This window comes from Euleptes europaea, chromosome 1, assembly GCF_029931775.1.
Source record: "Euleptes europaea isolate rEulEur1 chromosome 1, rEulEur1.hap1, whole genome shotgun sequence".
Classification (NCBI taxonomy): domain Eukaryota; kingdom Metazoa; phylum Chordata; class Lepidosauria; order Squamata; family Sphaerodactylidae; genus Euleptes; species Euleptes europaea.
Window position 1 is genome coordinate 5587473 of NC_079312.1, and position 15629 is coordinate 5603101.

The 15629-nt window shown below is 43.6% G+C and overlaps 1 pseudogene; it reads right to left on the bottom strand.

Moving 5' to 3' along the window:
- Positions 1-9847: 9847 nt before the first annotated feature.
- On the bottom strand, positions 9848-9912 carry LOC130493635 (U6 spliceosomal RNA; annotated as a pseudogene).
- Between the last annotated feature and the right edge of the window lie 5717 nt (positions 9913-15629).

Genomic DNA, 15629 nt, shown 5'->3' on the forward strand with positions numbered 1-15629 from the left:
ATTTCCTAGAAGTGGCTGCTGAAGCATTTTCTTAAATCTCCCATTTGGATAATTAACATTTGAACAAATATCAGACAGGGAAGTTTTAGGAGAAGGTTGGATATCATTGTTTGAATTGGAATACATGGAAAGAAAACCCCTCACCTGTTCAGCCTGCCTCTTCTCCTCTGCCTGGCTCAGGAGGAAGCCTTCAGCCAGGGCCACCGCCTGGGAACTGGTCTCCGGCCCGCATCCTTGGACCCAGCGCTGCATTTCCTGGGGCAGGAGGCTTAGGAACTGCTCCAGGATCACCAGGTCCACGATCTGCTTCTTGGTGTGTCTCTCTGGCTTCAGCCAGTGATTGCAAAGTCCATGGAGCTGGCTGCAAACCTCTCGCGGCCCATCGGCCTCACAGCAGCGGAACTGCCGGAAGCGTCGGCAATGTACTTCTGAGTTCAGAGGCTCCTGATCCCAGATCTCTGGCACAGCTCTCTCCCAGAATTCAATGCCACTCCCAGCTTGGATGGGCTGGGGGCCTTTCCTTGATCTCTTGCCAGGTCCAGGTCCTTCCGGGTCCTGCTCTTCCATCTCCTTCTCTTGGGTCACCTCTGACTGTGAAAAGATGCCTTTACTCACTTGGCTACAAAGAGAGGCTTCTCTCTGCGGGGGAGAGACAGACAGCAATCAGAAAGAAAGAAAACAAAAGAGAATGGAGATACATAGTGGATCAGAACCAAAGTTCCACTTGTGGTTTGTAATGTCATTTCACTATAGTACATCCCAACCTTTTTTAGATATGCCTGTTGGGTTCTTTGGGAACGGTCATTGCCTCTAGCTCTTTAAAGATGCTACAAGCTTGCGTCTGATTACTGTTCAGGCTGTTCTAGGGGTTTTGGAGGACCACTAAGAAGAGATGCCCGCCCAAAGCCATAGTGGTCTCCTGCTTGGGTAGGGCAAGTGGAAATCTAACATTGGCACAGAGTGGGATTGCGTCAGGGGTGTGGTTTGTGCATGGAACGGGGATGAGTTGACTTCCGGAAGCCGTTCCAGGCCAGGGCCCAAGGGGTGATTGGATGAATAGGAGCTGGGGGAGGCAATGAAACCTGCCAAATGCACAAGGTTGCCAACTCCAGGTCTGGAAAGTACTGGACATTTGGGGGCAGAGCCTGGGGAGGGCATGAGATAATGGTATAGAGTCCACCTCCCAAAAGAGCCCCTTTCTAAATATGAACCAATCCATTATAATTCCAGGTGCTCTACAGGCTCTACCTGGATGTCTGCAACCGTGCATCAGGGAGATGGTAGATGAGGGGGAGAATCTGCCAAAATCCTTATGGGGACTGGAACCCCCGACTCTTGTGCCCTGGTGTTTCTCTTTTCTGTGCTGCCCCGGAGGGGGAGGTATGTACATCACTTGCCTGGCAAATGGATGCTGCTCCTCCCACCCAAACCACAACACAGAAGGGAGAATTTGTCCTTCTTGCTCCAAGTGAACTGGGGAGGTTATTAGGATGGGGGAGATTTGTCTTAGCAGTAGTGTGTGCAAAAAGGATCTAGGGTTCATAGTATACCATACACTGAACCTGAGTAAGCAGTGTGGTAGCTAAAAAGGCAAATGCAATCTTGGGCAGTATCAACAGAAGTATAGTGTCCAGATCACAACAACGCGTTGGCACATTAAACAAATTGGCTGTATTTTGCCAATATACATCTTTAAACCAAGCCCCACATTAACAATACAATAGACATGCAAAGGGTAGAGCTGATGGGCAAACCAAGCACCGAATAAGCATTACAATACCCAACCAAACGGTAGAGCTCATAGTTTTTAAAGCTGAACACACCCAAAGAGGGATTACGTTTCCTATACAGAAATAGAATATAGTAAACAGGGTTATAATATATTTGTGTAAATGAAGTCAGTTTATTAAAACGGTCAGCAACCAGACAGAATATGTACAAATACAGAAAGACATTAAAGTTTAAAAGGAATATATAAAATCCACAACTAATAACCTGAGCATTTATAACTGACATTTTATAGGACAGTTAGAGTCCTTACATGAATTTTTGTACATCAAAGGTCTGAATGGCTAGCAGTCAGTGAGGGACTCATATCGTTTATGATTGCCTTACGTTTAGTAAATGTGATGAACAAAAATGTTGCTACTGAACGTGAAATCTCCATGTTTTTGTCCTCCAAGAAATATCTTACTAAAAAACCCTCAGATTTGGTATATAAAACTTCCGGTTTGGTTAAAACGGTGTGTAAATGGTTCAATTAACCCCTTTCTCTCCGAGGCATACCAATCACAATGAAATAATACATGAGAAACTGTCTCTATGGAGTCGCTTGAACAGGGACAGAGTCTCATGGAGCGGGGAGTATGGTGGAATCTGCCATATAGTAGCGAGGAGGGAAAGGCATCAAATCTTGCCCTTGATAGGGCCCATCTATGGTATGGGTTGGAAATATTGGCCAAGTATGAAGCTGGAGCCAAACCCAAACCAGGATGTTGTATAAATGAAAGTCTGTTGCTTGTTAGAAGAATATCATATCATTTCTTTTCTTTTCTTTAAATTAGAAGCCATCACTGAGAAGTATCCAGGTAACAGCACTGGAAGAAGCTGGGGGAAGACAGCCAATAAAGCGGTTTCACAAAGAACCCTGTCCCCATCCACAAGAAAGGGGACAAATCAATCCCACAGAACTATAGGCCTATAAGTTTGCTGGACATTTCTGCCAAACTATATAGTAAACATCTGCTGGCCAAACTGGAGGACTGGGTTATCGAACATCAAATTATACATCCAAACCAAGCAGGGTTTCGGAAGGGCTACAGCACCATAGACCACTGCCAAATACTTAACTAACTGGCCTTCTCAGGCATTAACGGTCCCACAAAGGTGCTGTATGTGGCGTTTGTGGATTTTGCTGCGACTTTCGATTCCATAGACAGGAACTGCCTCTGGACAAAACTAGGGGCTCTGAATATTGACAGTCATTTGCTATTCCTACTTCATAGGCTGCACAAGGACACCTTTGCGCAAATAAGAGTAGGGCCCTCAGGCTCTGACAAACAAAATTTTAGTGACTAAAGGAGTCAAACAGGGCTGTGTCTTGGCCCCTCTATTATTCAGTCTCTATATCAATAACATAGTAGAAGGGCTTTCCGGCTTACATTTTTCCCCTCCATCCATTGTCCAACAAAAAGTTTCAGTCTTGCTTTATGCAGACGATATGGCCCTAGTCTCGCTTACCAAAATGGGTCTCAGAAGACTATTACACCAGTTGGGTGACGACTGTAAGGAGGAGGCCCTGCAGATCAATTCTGAAAAAACAAAGGTTTTGGTCTTTAGGAAAAGGCCATTAAAATCCGTGTGGAGCATTCAGAACAACTCAAACAGTGCAGTCTGTTGAAGTACTTGGGCGTTACTTTTAAAGAGACACTAAACTGGAATGATCATATAGCCACAATCAAAGCATCTGCTCTTCGGATTGTGGGCTCTATTGTGAGGTTTTACTATTCAAAAGGGGGTTTCCTTATTGACCCGGCCATAAAATTATTTAAGAGCAAGGTCGTCCCTCATGTGCTATATGGTGTGGAAATACGGGGGTGGAGGGATGCTACCCTCAGTATAGAGGGAATCCAAAACTACTTTCTTAGGCGCATCCTAGCCCTCCCCAAAGGAACCCCAGCAGCCCTGATGAGAGCTGAAACAGGTATAATAAAATATTGTAAAAAACATAGGACTATCAGGCCAGACGGATTTGGTGGCAAAGCTTTTGATTACTTACTGGTAAAAGACCAAGCCCGCCAGAATCACCTTAATAGCATTTACCATCGCTACTCTATACCTGATATCTTAGATGCTGCTTCTGATAAATCTTTACTGGGTGATTGGGTGTTTAGGATGGATGCCTTAATTGACAAAGTAACAATCCAAGAGTCAAAATCCCCCCCCTTCTATAACTACAAGAAAGACCATCTTAGATCTTCCGATTTGGTTAACCTCACATCTCAGATCATTAGGGTGGCTTTCACCTCCCTAAGATTTCAGACCATGCCTTCAGCCTTTCTGACAGGGCAGTATAATAAAATCCCAAAGGAACATCACACATGTATCTGTGGATTTTATCACCGGAGGACATTTTTTTATTATGTGCTGTCATGTCCATTGTATAGTGAGCCTAGAGCCAAATTCTTGGATGAAGGGAGTAAATTTTTGTTCTGAAATTGATAAATTGTTTTTTTTACTTTCTGACTCTGATTCACATGTCACCTTCAGAATGTCTCAATTTGCCATTGCGGCCAGGAAGATTAGAGCTATTGAAGCTATCCAGAAAATTTTTGTATAGGAAAGCAAATAAGTGTGATATTTGTTTTAATAGAGATTCTGTATGAAATAGTTTTTATCCAGGCAATGTATATTGATGCAATTTTATCCCTTTTTCAGCTTTTTGTACACATGTAAGGATATTTTGTAACTGCCTATGGCTAAACAAATAAATGAATTTCTCTCACACACACAAAGAACCCACGTGCCTCATCAGTTTTTCGCCAGCTAAAATAAAATTAACCACAATTTACAAAAATACAGGTGTACTAATAAACAATTATAACAATAATAGATAACACTCACCCACAATAATTTTTTGTAAACAGTAGCACTTATTAGCGTGCTCTCAGGAGCGAGTGCAACGATGCTAATTAGGGTTGCTGTAAAGCGCAGCTGAATATCAAACGTATGACTCACAGTAACAAAAATGCATTAATGTTAAAAGCACATCTCAGAAATATGAAGAAAAATCTAAAGAATCATTTAAACCAAATGGTGTTACAGTGTTTAAGAGATGAATGAAATAGGCTTCCTTTTGGAGTAAGATTTCCTCTACATTGAACCTGTCAAGAGACCTATGTTGAGCCTTCCAGATTACAAAAAATCTCAAATCATTTTCACTTTGTTTTTTTCAAAATATAATGATCCACCATAGGTGTTTTAAAACAACCCTAATTAGCATCATTGCATGTGCTCCTGAGAGCACGCTAATAAGCACTCTTGTTTAAAAAAATTTTATTGTGGGTGTTATCTATTATTGCTGTTATTGTTAGTACAACTGCATTTTTGTAAATTGTGGCTAATTTTATTTTAGCTGGCGAAGAACTGACGAGGCATGAACCCTGTGTGGGTTCTTTGTGAAACAGCTTTATTGAACCGGCTTGGCTGTCTTCCCCTAGCTTCTTTCAGTCCTGTTATCTGGATATTTCTCAGTGCTGGCTTCTAATTTAAAGAAAAGGAATGATATTTTATTCTTCTAACAAGCAAGAGACTTTTATTTACACAAATATATTATAACCCTGTTTACTATATTCTATTCCTGTAATGGAAATGTAATTCCTTTTTGGGTGCGTTCAGCTTGAAGAACTGTATGAGCTCTCCCTTTGGTTGGGTATCATAATGCTAATTCGGTGCTTGGTTTGCCCATTAGCTCTACCCTTTGCATGTCTATTGTATTGTTAATGTGGGGCTTGGTTTAAAGACGTTTACTATATTCTTTTTGTAAATATATAGCTATATTATTAATTTAAACAATATAAACACTTAAACATACACATACAGATTAAAACTTCTTCCAAGGAAAGCAGCAAACAATTGTAATTAAACCAATAAATGATCAAAAACACTGAATTAATACCCTCCATTCTACTTAATAAAAAGCTATTTTAAATTGCATATACATCATATAAAAATATTGTCGAAGGCTTTTACGGTCAGAGGTCATTGGTTCTTGTAAGCTATCCGGGCTGTGTGACTGTGGTCTTGGTATTTTCTTTCCTGACGTTTCGCCAGCAGCTGTGGCAGGCATCTGCAGAGGAGTAACACTGAAGGACAGTGTCTCTCAGCGTCAAGTGTGTAGGAAGAGTAATACATAGTCAGAAGAGGGTTGGGTTTGAGCTGAGTCATTGCCCTGCAAAAAGTATCAAATGTAATGTGCTAATCACTGTCCTGTAAGTATCAAGATAATGTGCTAATGAGGGTGTGGTCCTACACACTTGACACTGAGAGACACTGTCCTTCAGTGTTACTCCTCTGAAGATGCCGGGCCGCAGCTGCTGGCGAAACGTCAGGAAAGAAAATGCCAAGACCCACGGTCACCCAACCCGGATAGCCTACAAGAACCAACATCATATAAACTTTTAATCTATCGCTCTACCCGTCTTCTGATTAGTCAAGGCTCTAAATTCTGACATTACAAATCATATCTAATATACCTACTATTAATCTTACTTGAGTCTACAAAAAAATTCTTCTCCACTGTTTACTACTTACTTTCCCCGATCATCTACCCTTAAAACCCACTGTATTTGTAATACAAATACTTTCAGATGAGCATAATCAAAGTCTCTCTCTCTCACACACACACACACACTCATGTGCCTCTCTACGACTGTAGACTTTCTCCCTTTAACCATTCCGGGGTATTCTGTCCTTCCTCCCATCCAAGCCAGGAGGAATGCGGAGGTCTTCTCCCCTTGGGCATCACTTCCCTCCTCCAGAGAGCCTCGCGTGCCCCCTCGGACCCCTCTGCTCGGGGTTTTGCCCTCTGGAACAAACATGCATGTCCTCTGCAGACTCGGCCCCGTCTGAATGCCCCTCATTTCCGAACACGTGACATGCCAGGAGTCATTTATCCCCCGCTGCCCAGATTCCTCCTCTCCAAACAGCCCCTCGCCCTGCAGAGAACCTGCCGGAGGTCTGACTCCAAACTCTCCCCCACCCCACAAATCCAGCACCCCCTTCCTTCTGCCTCCCCTGGACTCACATCCCCGCCAGGACTGACCACCCCGCTCCCCCATGACCCATTCAGACTCTCGGCTCCGTTTTCCCCACCCCTGCAAACCTAGATCACGCGCAAAGGCCTCTGCAACCCAGGGAAGGGGCTGCATCTCTGTCCCCCCCCCCATGCAGAGAGGAGGGAGGAAAGAGGAGAGCCAGACGGAGCTGACTTCAAGGCTTCCCTCCCTCTCCCGAATCGGGACCACCTCTGACCTCCCTTGCACCCCCCTCCCCCCCCCGCCCCCTTGACTTACTCGGAAGGAGCTGCTGCAGCTGCACGTGTCAGAGCAACAAAGGCCGCTTTCCCCAAGGCACTCTCCCTGTAAGAAGGAAGTGGCCTCTCTAGGATTTTAGACTCACTGGCCTTAATTTCTGCGGGGCGGAGGCAGCCGACAGAGGCGACTCTCTGCTCATCAAGCGTTGCCACTCTGTCGGGGGGGGGGAGTGTAAAGCGCAGCCTGCCGCCTCCCCCATTCTGTCTGCAAAACGAGCTTTGCAGCCCCCCCCTCAACCTTGAATTACCTCTGCAAGAGATGTTGCAGAGATGCCTCTCTTCCACCCCCAGCCTCTTCCCAAGCAGGGTTCAGTGTCTCTCTCTCTCCCTCTCCCCCCCCCCGTGCCCTAGCAAAGATTCACCCGGCTTCTTGGAGCCCTGAAGGAGCGGGGGTGGGGTGGGGTGGGGCTGGTAGTGGAGGCCCCTTTCTGCTTCTGGACTTATTTCCTCCTGGAAATGGAAAGTCCCTCCGCATTAGACCCACCCAGAGATGGTCTCATTTGGAGGCTGCTGAAAATAGAGCCAAGACAGGCGGAAACTCAAGGAGAATGCCTGGTCCCTTTAGGGATCATTTAAATCCAGCTCCCACTGTTAACATTAACAAAATCTTGGGATCCATCAAAGCCACCCCTTTGTCCTCCCCCCCCCCCCGTGGTATGATTTGCAGGGGCTCCAGAACAATATTTTAGAAATCAAAACGCCGAGAGAGCACGCATTTATTAACCCTTTCCAGGCCAAAATGCCTCCGGAAAGGCACAAAATGGTCCGGAACGGGCATTAAACAAATCATACCACAGCAAAAAACAGTGGCATGCCTTGCAGGGGCTCCAGAACAATATTTTAGAAATCAAAACGCGGAGAGAGCGTGCATTTATTAACCCTTTCCAGGCCAAAATGCCTCCAGAAAGGCACAAAATGGCCCGGAACGGGCATTAAACAAATCATACCACAGCAAAGAACAGTGGCATGCCTTGCGGGGGCTCCAGAACAATATTTTAGAAATCAAAACGCGGAGAGAGCGTGCATTTATTAGCCCTTTCCAGGCCAAAATGCCTCCGGAAAGGCACAAAATGGTCCAGAACGGGCATTAAACAAATCATACCACAGCAAAGAACAGTGGCATGCCTTGCGGGGGCTCCAGAACAATATTTTAGAAATCAAAACGCGGAGAGAGCGTGCATTTATTAGCCCTTTCCAGGCCAAAATGCCTCCGGAAAGGCACAAAATGGTCCAGAACGGGCATTAAACAAATCATACCACAGCAAAGAACAGTGGCATGCCTTGCGGAGGCTCCAGAACAATATTTTAGAAATCAAAACGCGGAAAGAGAGCGCATTTATTAGCCCTTTCCAGGCCAAAATGCCTCCGGAACAGCACAAAATGCCTCCGGAACGGCACAAAATTGCCCAGAACAGGCATTAAACAAATCATACCACAGCAAAAAAGAGTGGCATGCTTTGCAGGGGCTCCAGAACAATATTTTAGAAATCAAAACATGGGGAGAGCGCGCATTTATTAACCCTTTCCAGGCCAAAATGCCTCCGGAATGGCACAAAATTGCCCGGAACGGTCATTAAACAAACAATACCACAGCACAAAACAGTGGCATGCCTTGCAGGGGCTCCAGAACAATATTTTAGAAATCAAAACGCCGAGAGAGTGTGCATTTATTAGCCCTTTCCAGGCCAAGATGCCTCCGGAACTGCACAAAATGGCCCGGAACGGGCATTAAACAAATCATACCACAGCAAAAAACAGTGGCATGCTTTGCAGGGGCTCCAGAGCAATATTTTAGAAACCAAAATGCCGAGAGAGCATGCATTTATTAACCCTTTCCAGGCAAAAATGCCTCCAGAACGGCCCAAAATGGTCCGGAACGGGCATTAAACAAATAACAAGACCACAAAAACACTGGGAGATGTTAAAAGCCCCCAGAACAGTATTTGGAAACTAATACATAGAGACAGTGTGCATTTATTATCCCTTTCCGAGCCAAAATGCCCCCAGAATGTGCATCTTTCATTTTTAAAATAGCAGTTGAATACATCATTATGATATAACAGTTTGTCTCTCTTGTTCTCCAAATTCCCAGCTTTCTTTTAAAAAACTGTCTAGCAACTTTTGTTGCAAATATGTTTTCCCGTTATATCTCTGCCATGAAAAGGGCTAGAGATTTATCTGTTAAAAATGAAAGCTGGAAATTCAGAAAATCTGCAAGATACATTGTTATAACGTAAGACTGATATAGCGACATTCATGTGCTGATAAAAATAGTCATGGTGCCACAGGGAGTGAACTACTGCTTCCGGGGATAGGGGAAGTTAAGATGGCTGTTGTGTGGGTTGGCCTGGCAAAATTCAAACTTTCCTACTCACATTACAGCCATCCAGGGTTTGCTCAGATCTTTTTCACAATTTTGCAGCAAAGCAGATTTGGGAAAAATTAGTGACAAGCAGGGGAAGCCCCAGGAGGTGCACAAATACACAGTAATGCAATGGGGAAGTAGGAAAAAAAACACTTCCCAACAGCACCAAGAGACAGAGAAGACTATACTCACAATAGAGTTTATTTTTGGCAAGGGCAAAATAGACAACAACGAACCTTTAGGGACGGAGGAGGGTCTAGGGTAGGCTCTGATTCTGAAGCCTCCTCGGCAGAGAGCGCAGGTTCAAGCATTTCTAGTGGTGGGTCTTACGGATCTTATTATTATCTCCGCCCCTCTCGGCGGGATTTTCCTTTTTTTTTTTTTTTAACCAGGGGCCATGCTAATCTTCTCTGTATCATTCCAATTTTAGTATATGTGCTGCCGAAGCGAGCACAACGGCAGGATTTTTCTTATGCCCCAAGACCACAACGGGGCCCCCGCCGCAGACCACAACAGCGGCAACAAACCTAATAGTTAACTTGTCCTCTAGAATTTTTACTCAAGAGGAAGAACAAGTGTTGAATCTTGGCCTTGGCTTTGTACCCACCCCCCGTTATTCAGCGTTTCAAACGCAAGTGGACTTGTACAAACTATTTCGAGTTATTAAATTAAAAGAATTCTTTAAGGGGCATTCCAGTGTCACTCATGATTTTCGCCCAAAGTCTTCTTTTATACCTAAGAATTCGAGCCACTACATTAACACGTTTCAGTCCCTGGTTTTAAGGGATATAGATAAACTTGAGAAACGTAAAGGCTGGAAATATGGCTCCTCTAATCTTACTCTGGAGGAACGCCGTATTATCAAAACTATCTCTGATGACATGAGTATTATCTGCAGGCCTGCAGATAAAGGCGGGGCCATTGTTTTTCAGGACTCAGTGAAATATGACAGTGAAAACATGCGTCAACTGAATTATAGAAGATTTTATAGACCCGTCTCTTCAGATCCCACTGCTAAAGTGTTTAATATCATTAAAACTGTAGTGTATGTGGGGGTCGCTTTAAATTTCATTACCAAGTCCATTGCTGAATTTCTTCTGGTTGAACATTCTAGAGTACCAATTTTTTACACATTACCAAAGATCCATAAAACCCTAATAGACCCTCCTGGCCGCCCTATAATATCAACTATAGGCAGTCTTTTGGAACCTTTGTCCAAATATGTGGACTCCTTCTTACAACCCTTTAGTAAAATGACGCCTTCCTACATAAAAGATACCAGGGACTTCATCAACAAGATAGAACCTTTATGTATACCCAATGAAGCTATTTTGGTTTCTTTAGATGTTTCCTCCCTCTACACAAACATTCCTCTCGAGGAAGCTAGATACATTATTGAGGGGAGACTTGATTCTAGAAGCAACTCAGACCCACCAACTCATTTTTTGCTTTCTCTTTTGGATATTATTTTTGAACATAATTTATTCAGATATAAAGAACAATTTTATTTGCAAACTCAGGGAGTGGCCATGGGGGCCGCTTGTGCTCCTTCTGTGGCCAACCTGTTCATGATTTCCTTTGAAGAAAATTTCTTATTCCAAAGTGATTTCTTTACATCTCATGTGTTAGCCTATTTTAGATTTATTGATGATTTGTTTCTTATTGTTGACTCTGCTTCTAATTATTTGGATTTACTTACTTGGATCAACACACTTGATGTACATTTGAAGTTCTCTGGTAATTATGATAAGTCCAGTTTGCCGTTTCTAGACGTGATGTTTAGGACCCAGGGGAACTCTATTGCAGTAAAACCTTATTGCAAGCCCACTGACATTGGGGCAGGACTACATTTCAATTCTTACCATCCCTTACACCTACATCACAACTTATCTTATAGTCAGTTCCTCCGACTTAAACGTAACTCCACTTTTGATGATGACTATAAGAGAGCTTCTATGAATCTTACTACTAAACTCCTCTCCAGAGGTTACAGTAACCAGATGATCAACTGGGCCAAAACCCGCGCAGCCGAAAAAAGCCGCGGAGAACTACTCATGTGTAGGTCTGACCGGGATCAACTTTCTAGAATTGTTTCTTCTTTGCAATATAACCATCTCACCAGTGAAATTAAAAAAATTGTGCTTCGCCATTGGCACATAGTACAGGATATCCCCGGATGCCAAACACCACCCTTATTTGGACTCAGAAAAACGCAATCATTAAAAAATTCTTTGGTCAAAACAGACTTGTTACCCAGGAAGCAGAGGGTCAATGTGGTCGGGCACTATAGCTGCGGCGCATGAGCAGTGTGCAGATTTAGTCTGCCTGTAAAGGAAATTAGCTCCACTGCTTTAAAATTCAACTTTTGTCTGAATTTTTTTAGTAATTGCCTCTCAAGAAATCTTGTTTACGCAATTCTGTGTCCATGTCAATTGTGGTACATTGGGTCCACATCTAGGCAATTAAAATTGCGCATCGGGGAGCATAAAACGCGCATACGCATGCGCACAATGGAAGCCCCACTCACTGGACATTTTTTAGAAAAAGGACATACAGAAGATGATTTACATTTTTTTGTTCTGTGGAAATACAAACAAAAACCATATCAGAGAGAAGATATCAATAAAGTCCTACACAGACAGGAAATGAAAATGATCTTTTTATTCAAAACTTTAATCCCGGCAGGATTAAACAACGAATTTGATCTGGCATGTTTCCTTTAAATCTGTTTCTTTAAGCAAGCAGCTTTGCTAATACACATCAGCTGTACTATGATTTTGACCTGTATAATTCTTGGGGGATACTATAGCTATCTTAACCTCATTTGAGGACAGGAAAGACAGCAGGGTCTGCTCTCTTGAGAAATTGGTAAGGTTCCTTTGATTCTATCCCTTTATATAAATTATTTTTGAGAAATGTTGTTACATTATACATTATGTTATGATCTTTCAGAGGCCACTGGCCCTATTAAAAGGAAAGCATTACTTCAGGAAATCCATTGTGATCTTTACTAACATTGTGGTAAGCTTATTTTTACAAATTGCTCCTTTCTGTAATAATGTATTGTATAGCAGTATTAAGTGCTTTTTAATGTATTATTTCAGAGGTATTTTTGCCCATAAATGCAAACACTGAGGAATAACTGAAGAAGCAGTTAGCGAAACGACTACCAAACTAGAGGTGTCGTCTGTGCCATCATTGAAGAAAATTGTATTGCTATTATTGAAGATTTTGTGTTATTCAGTACTTTTGTATGAAATATTGCCAGGTGATCTTAACCTGAGCAGAATACAGTACTTGACATTGTTTGTGCTGCTGCTGTTTAAATTTCTGTTGCCCTGTACTTTTGTATGAATCACTGTTAGATGACTATAACCTGAGCAGAAAACAGTATTTTATATTGTTTATGTTCCTCACCCTTATATGCAATACAAGGAATTTTTTCATTGTCTTTGGGAGAAATTCTAAGCAGATCAACTCAGAAGTCCCATTTTATTCATTGAGGCTTACTCCCAGGAATGTGTTCTCAGGCTCATGACCTCCTGCATCACTGAAGTACTCCAACATCACTGAAGTGGTTGAGCCGGAATGGTGTAGTGGGTTAAGAGTGGCAGACTCTAATCTGTAGAACCAGAACCAGATTCTCCACTCCTCCACATGAAGCCTGCTGAATGAACTTGGGCTAGTCACACTCTCCCAGACTCACCTACCTCACAAGGTGTCTGTTGTGGGGAGGGGAAGGGATAGTGATTGTAAGCTGCTTTGAACCTCTTCCAGGTAGAGAAAACGTGTGTATAAAAAAACCAACTCTTATCTTCATGCATGCTTGGATCTTCTCTCTGGATGCCTGCTGCCCCTTTTGTCAAATCCCTCTTCAAATACCATTCTAACCAACTCAAAGCCAGCAGTTGCATTACTGTTTTTGCATCCACTGTACACAAGACACATCCTCCCCCCCTCTCTTTATTATTGCACTCACTTTCATTCTCACCCACTGACTGAATTAAGATGGTATATTCCCGGTGGCCCTACAGAAGGGGCTACAATCCCCCAGTGCAAGATATTACAGAAGGTTCAACCTTCGGACAGACCAGTTAAAGAAGAATTGCTGCAAGCCAGACTAGAGAAAATCTGTGTTGGAAAACCTGGGACAACCAATGCCAGTCTGAGTAGAGGAAGGGCTGTGGCTCAGTTTGTAGAGCCTCTGCTTGGCATACAGAAGGTGCCAGCTTCAATCCCTGGCATCTCCAGTTAAAGGGACTAGGCAAGTAGGTGATGTGAAAGACCTCTGCCTGAAACCCTGGAGAGACGCTGCCGGTCTGAGTAAACAAAACTGACTTTGATGGACCAAGGGTCTGATTCAGTATAAGGCAGCTTCATGTGTTCATGTGCTCATGACTGGTTATGGGGAGCAATGCTTAAAACAGTTTCAGTTGTTCAGTTGTTTCTATACATTAATATGGCATCTCTTTTTTATTGTTAGCTGGTTAAATAGAGCACCTGGTCTTGTGGAACTTTAACAAATTGACTGATGTGCAACTGGGGGACCTGCAAAAACCCTTGGGGAGGGGGAATTCCCATTTGTTCCTTCCACAGGACTCCTGGCTCTGCGCTGTGTAGCCTCCAGCCACTTGACTCCCATTAGGTTGAGGTAGGGTTGCCAAGTGCCAGGTGGTGGCGGGCAAACCTCCACCTGGCTGCCCACCGACCAGCTGAGGGTCAGCAGGCAACGCATGCAAGCGGCGACACATCACTTCCAGTTGACATCCAGAAGTGCCGAATCGCAAAGGGCCGGTTACCACTCAAACTGGGAGTTTGAATGGTAAACGGCCCCTTGTGATGCGTTTCACAACCAGAAGTGCTGCATCGCAATAGGACTTTTACCACTCAAACTGGGAATTTGAGTGGTTACCGGCCCTTTGTGATTCAGCACTTCCAGGCACATGCGAACCCCCCCTCCACTCCAAAAACCTCCCGCTGAAGGAGAAGGGGGACCTTGTAAGCCTAGGTTGAGGCCATGCCTTAAGCCCCAAGCTACCACCGCAAAGTTTGGGGGGGGGGGGAGCTTGGTGCTGAAAACATGTCCAGAGGGACTTTTAGCCCTGACCCACCACAGAAGACCCTGTTGCTTGCTGCTCCAACCTAATCCTGTATTGTTCTCCCCTCCTGTAATCTGGCTAACCGTCCTTTCCACAGCACTCTCTTAGGTCATCCCTACCTTTTCATGGGGATCTTCAGGTGCTAGGCAACCCAACATTTCAGACAGTTTTTGTGTGGTTTTTGGCCAAGTGGAAATGTTGAAGGCTAATTTTGATTGACTGTAACCCCCATTTTCAGGAGGGAAGATGACATTTAATCTCATCAGATCTCAGAAGCTAAGGAGGGTTGGTACTTGGATGAGAGACCACCAAGAAAGACTTTGCAGAGGAAGGCAATGGCAAACCATTTCTGCTTCTCACTTGCTTTGAACTCCTTGCTGGGATCTCCATACATTGGCTGTGACTTGACAGCACTTTACACTCACACACACAGCCCCCATTTAAAATACCAATTTTCAGATTTTTCTGCAAACACGGGTATTCCTAAAATTCGAAGAAAAGTATCTTCTAGGGACGTAATTTCTCCATGCCCATTTCCTTTATTAAAAGGATCAAGACATTTTTCTCCAGACCTGTTGGCAACCCTTAGGGATGCCAACCTCCAGGCACTAGCAGGTGTCAGACTTCAAAAACCTCCTACTCATGGCGAAGAGGAACCTGCTAACCCTAGTAACCCTAGTTCCAGGCCACTTTATCAGATACATTAAGTGAACGTCCAGACAGCAGAACCATATGCACAGCAGAGGAAAAGAAGGAAAAATGGTCATAGCTGCCATGAAATGCAAGAGATTGCATTTGTGACTTTTATATGCAACACTCAGAATTATACATTATAATCACAGTGATCACTGACAACAAAATGACATTAAGCAATTTTATGCCTCGAGTAGGTAAGAAAGTGTCAACTCTGTTTAATACCGGATTGTTAGTCCAAAACTATTGGAAAATTCCATCCCAGCAATTTCTCTGGATTCTCGATTTGAAGTTGCCTAAAGTTATTTTTCAATAAATCTTTTACCACAACACTCTTTTTGCTCCAATGCACTTGGGTGGCTATCCTGCTTATTATGAT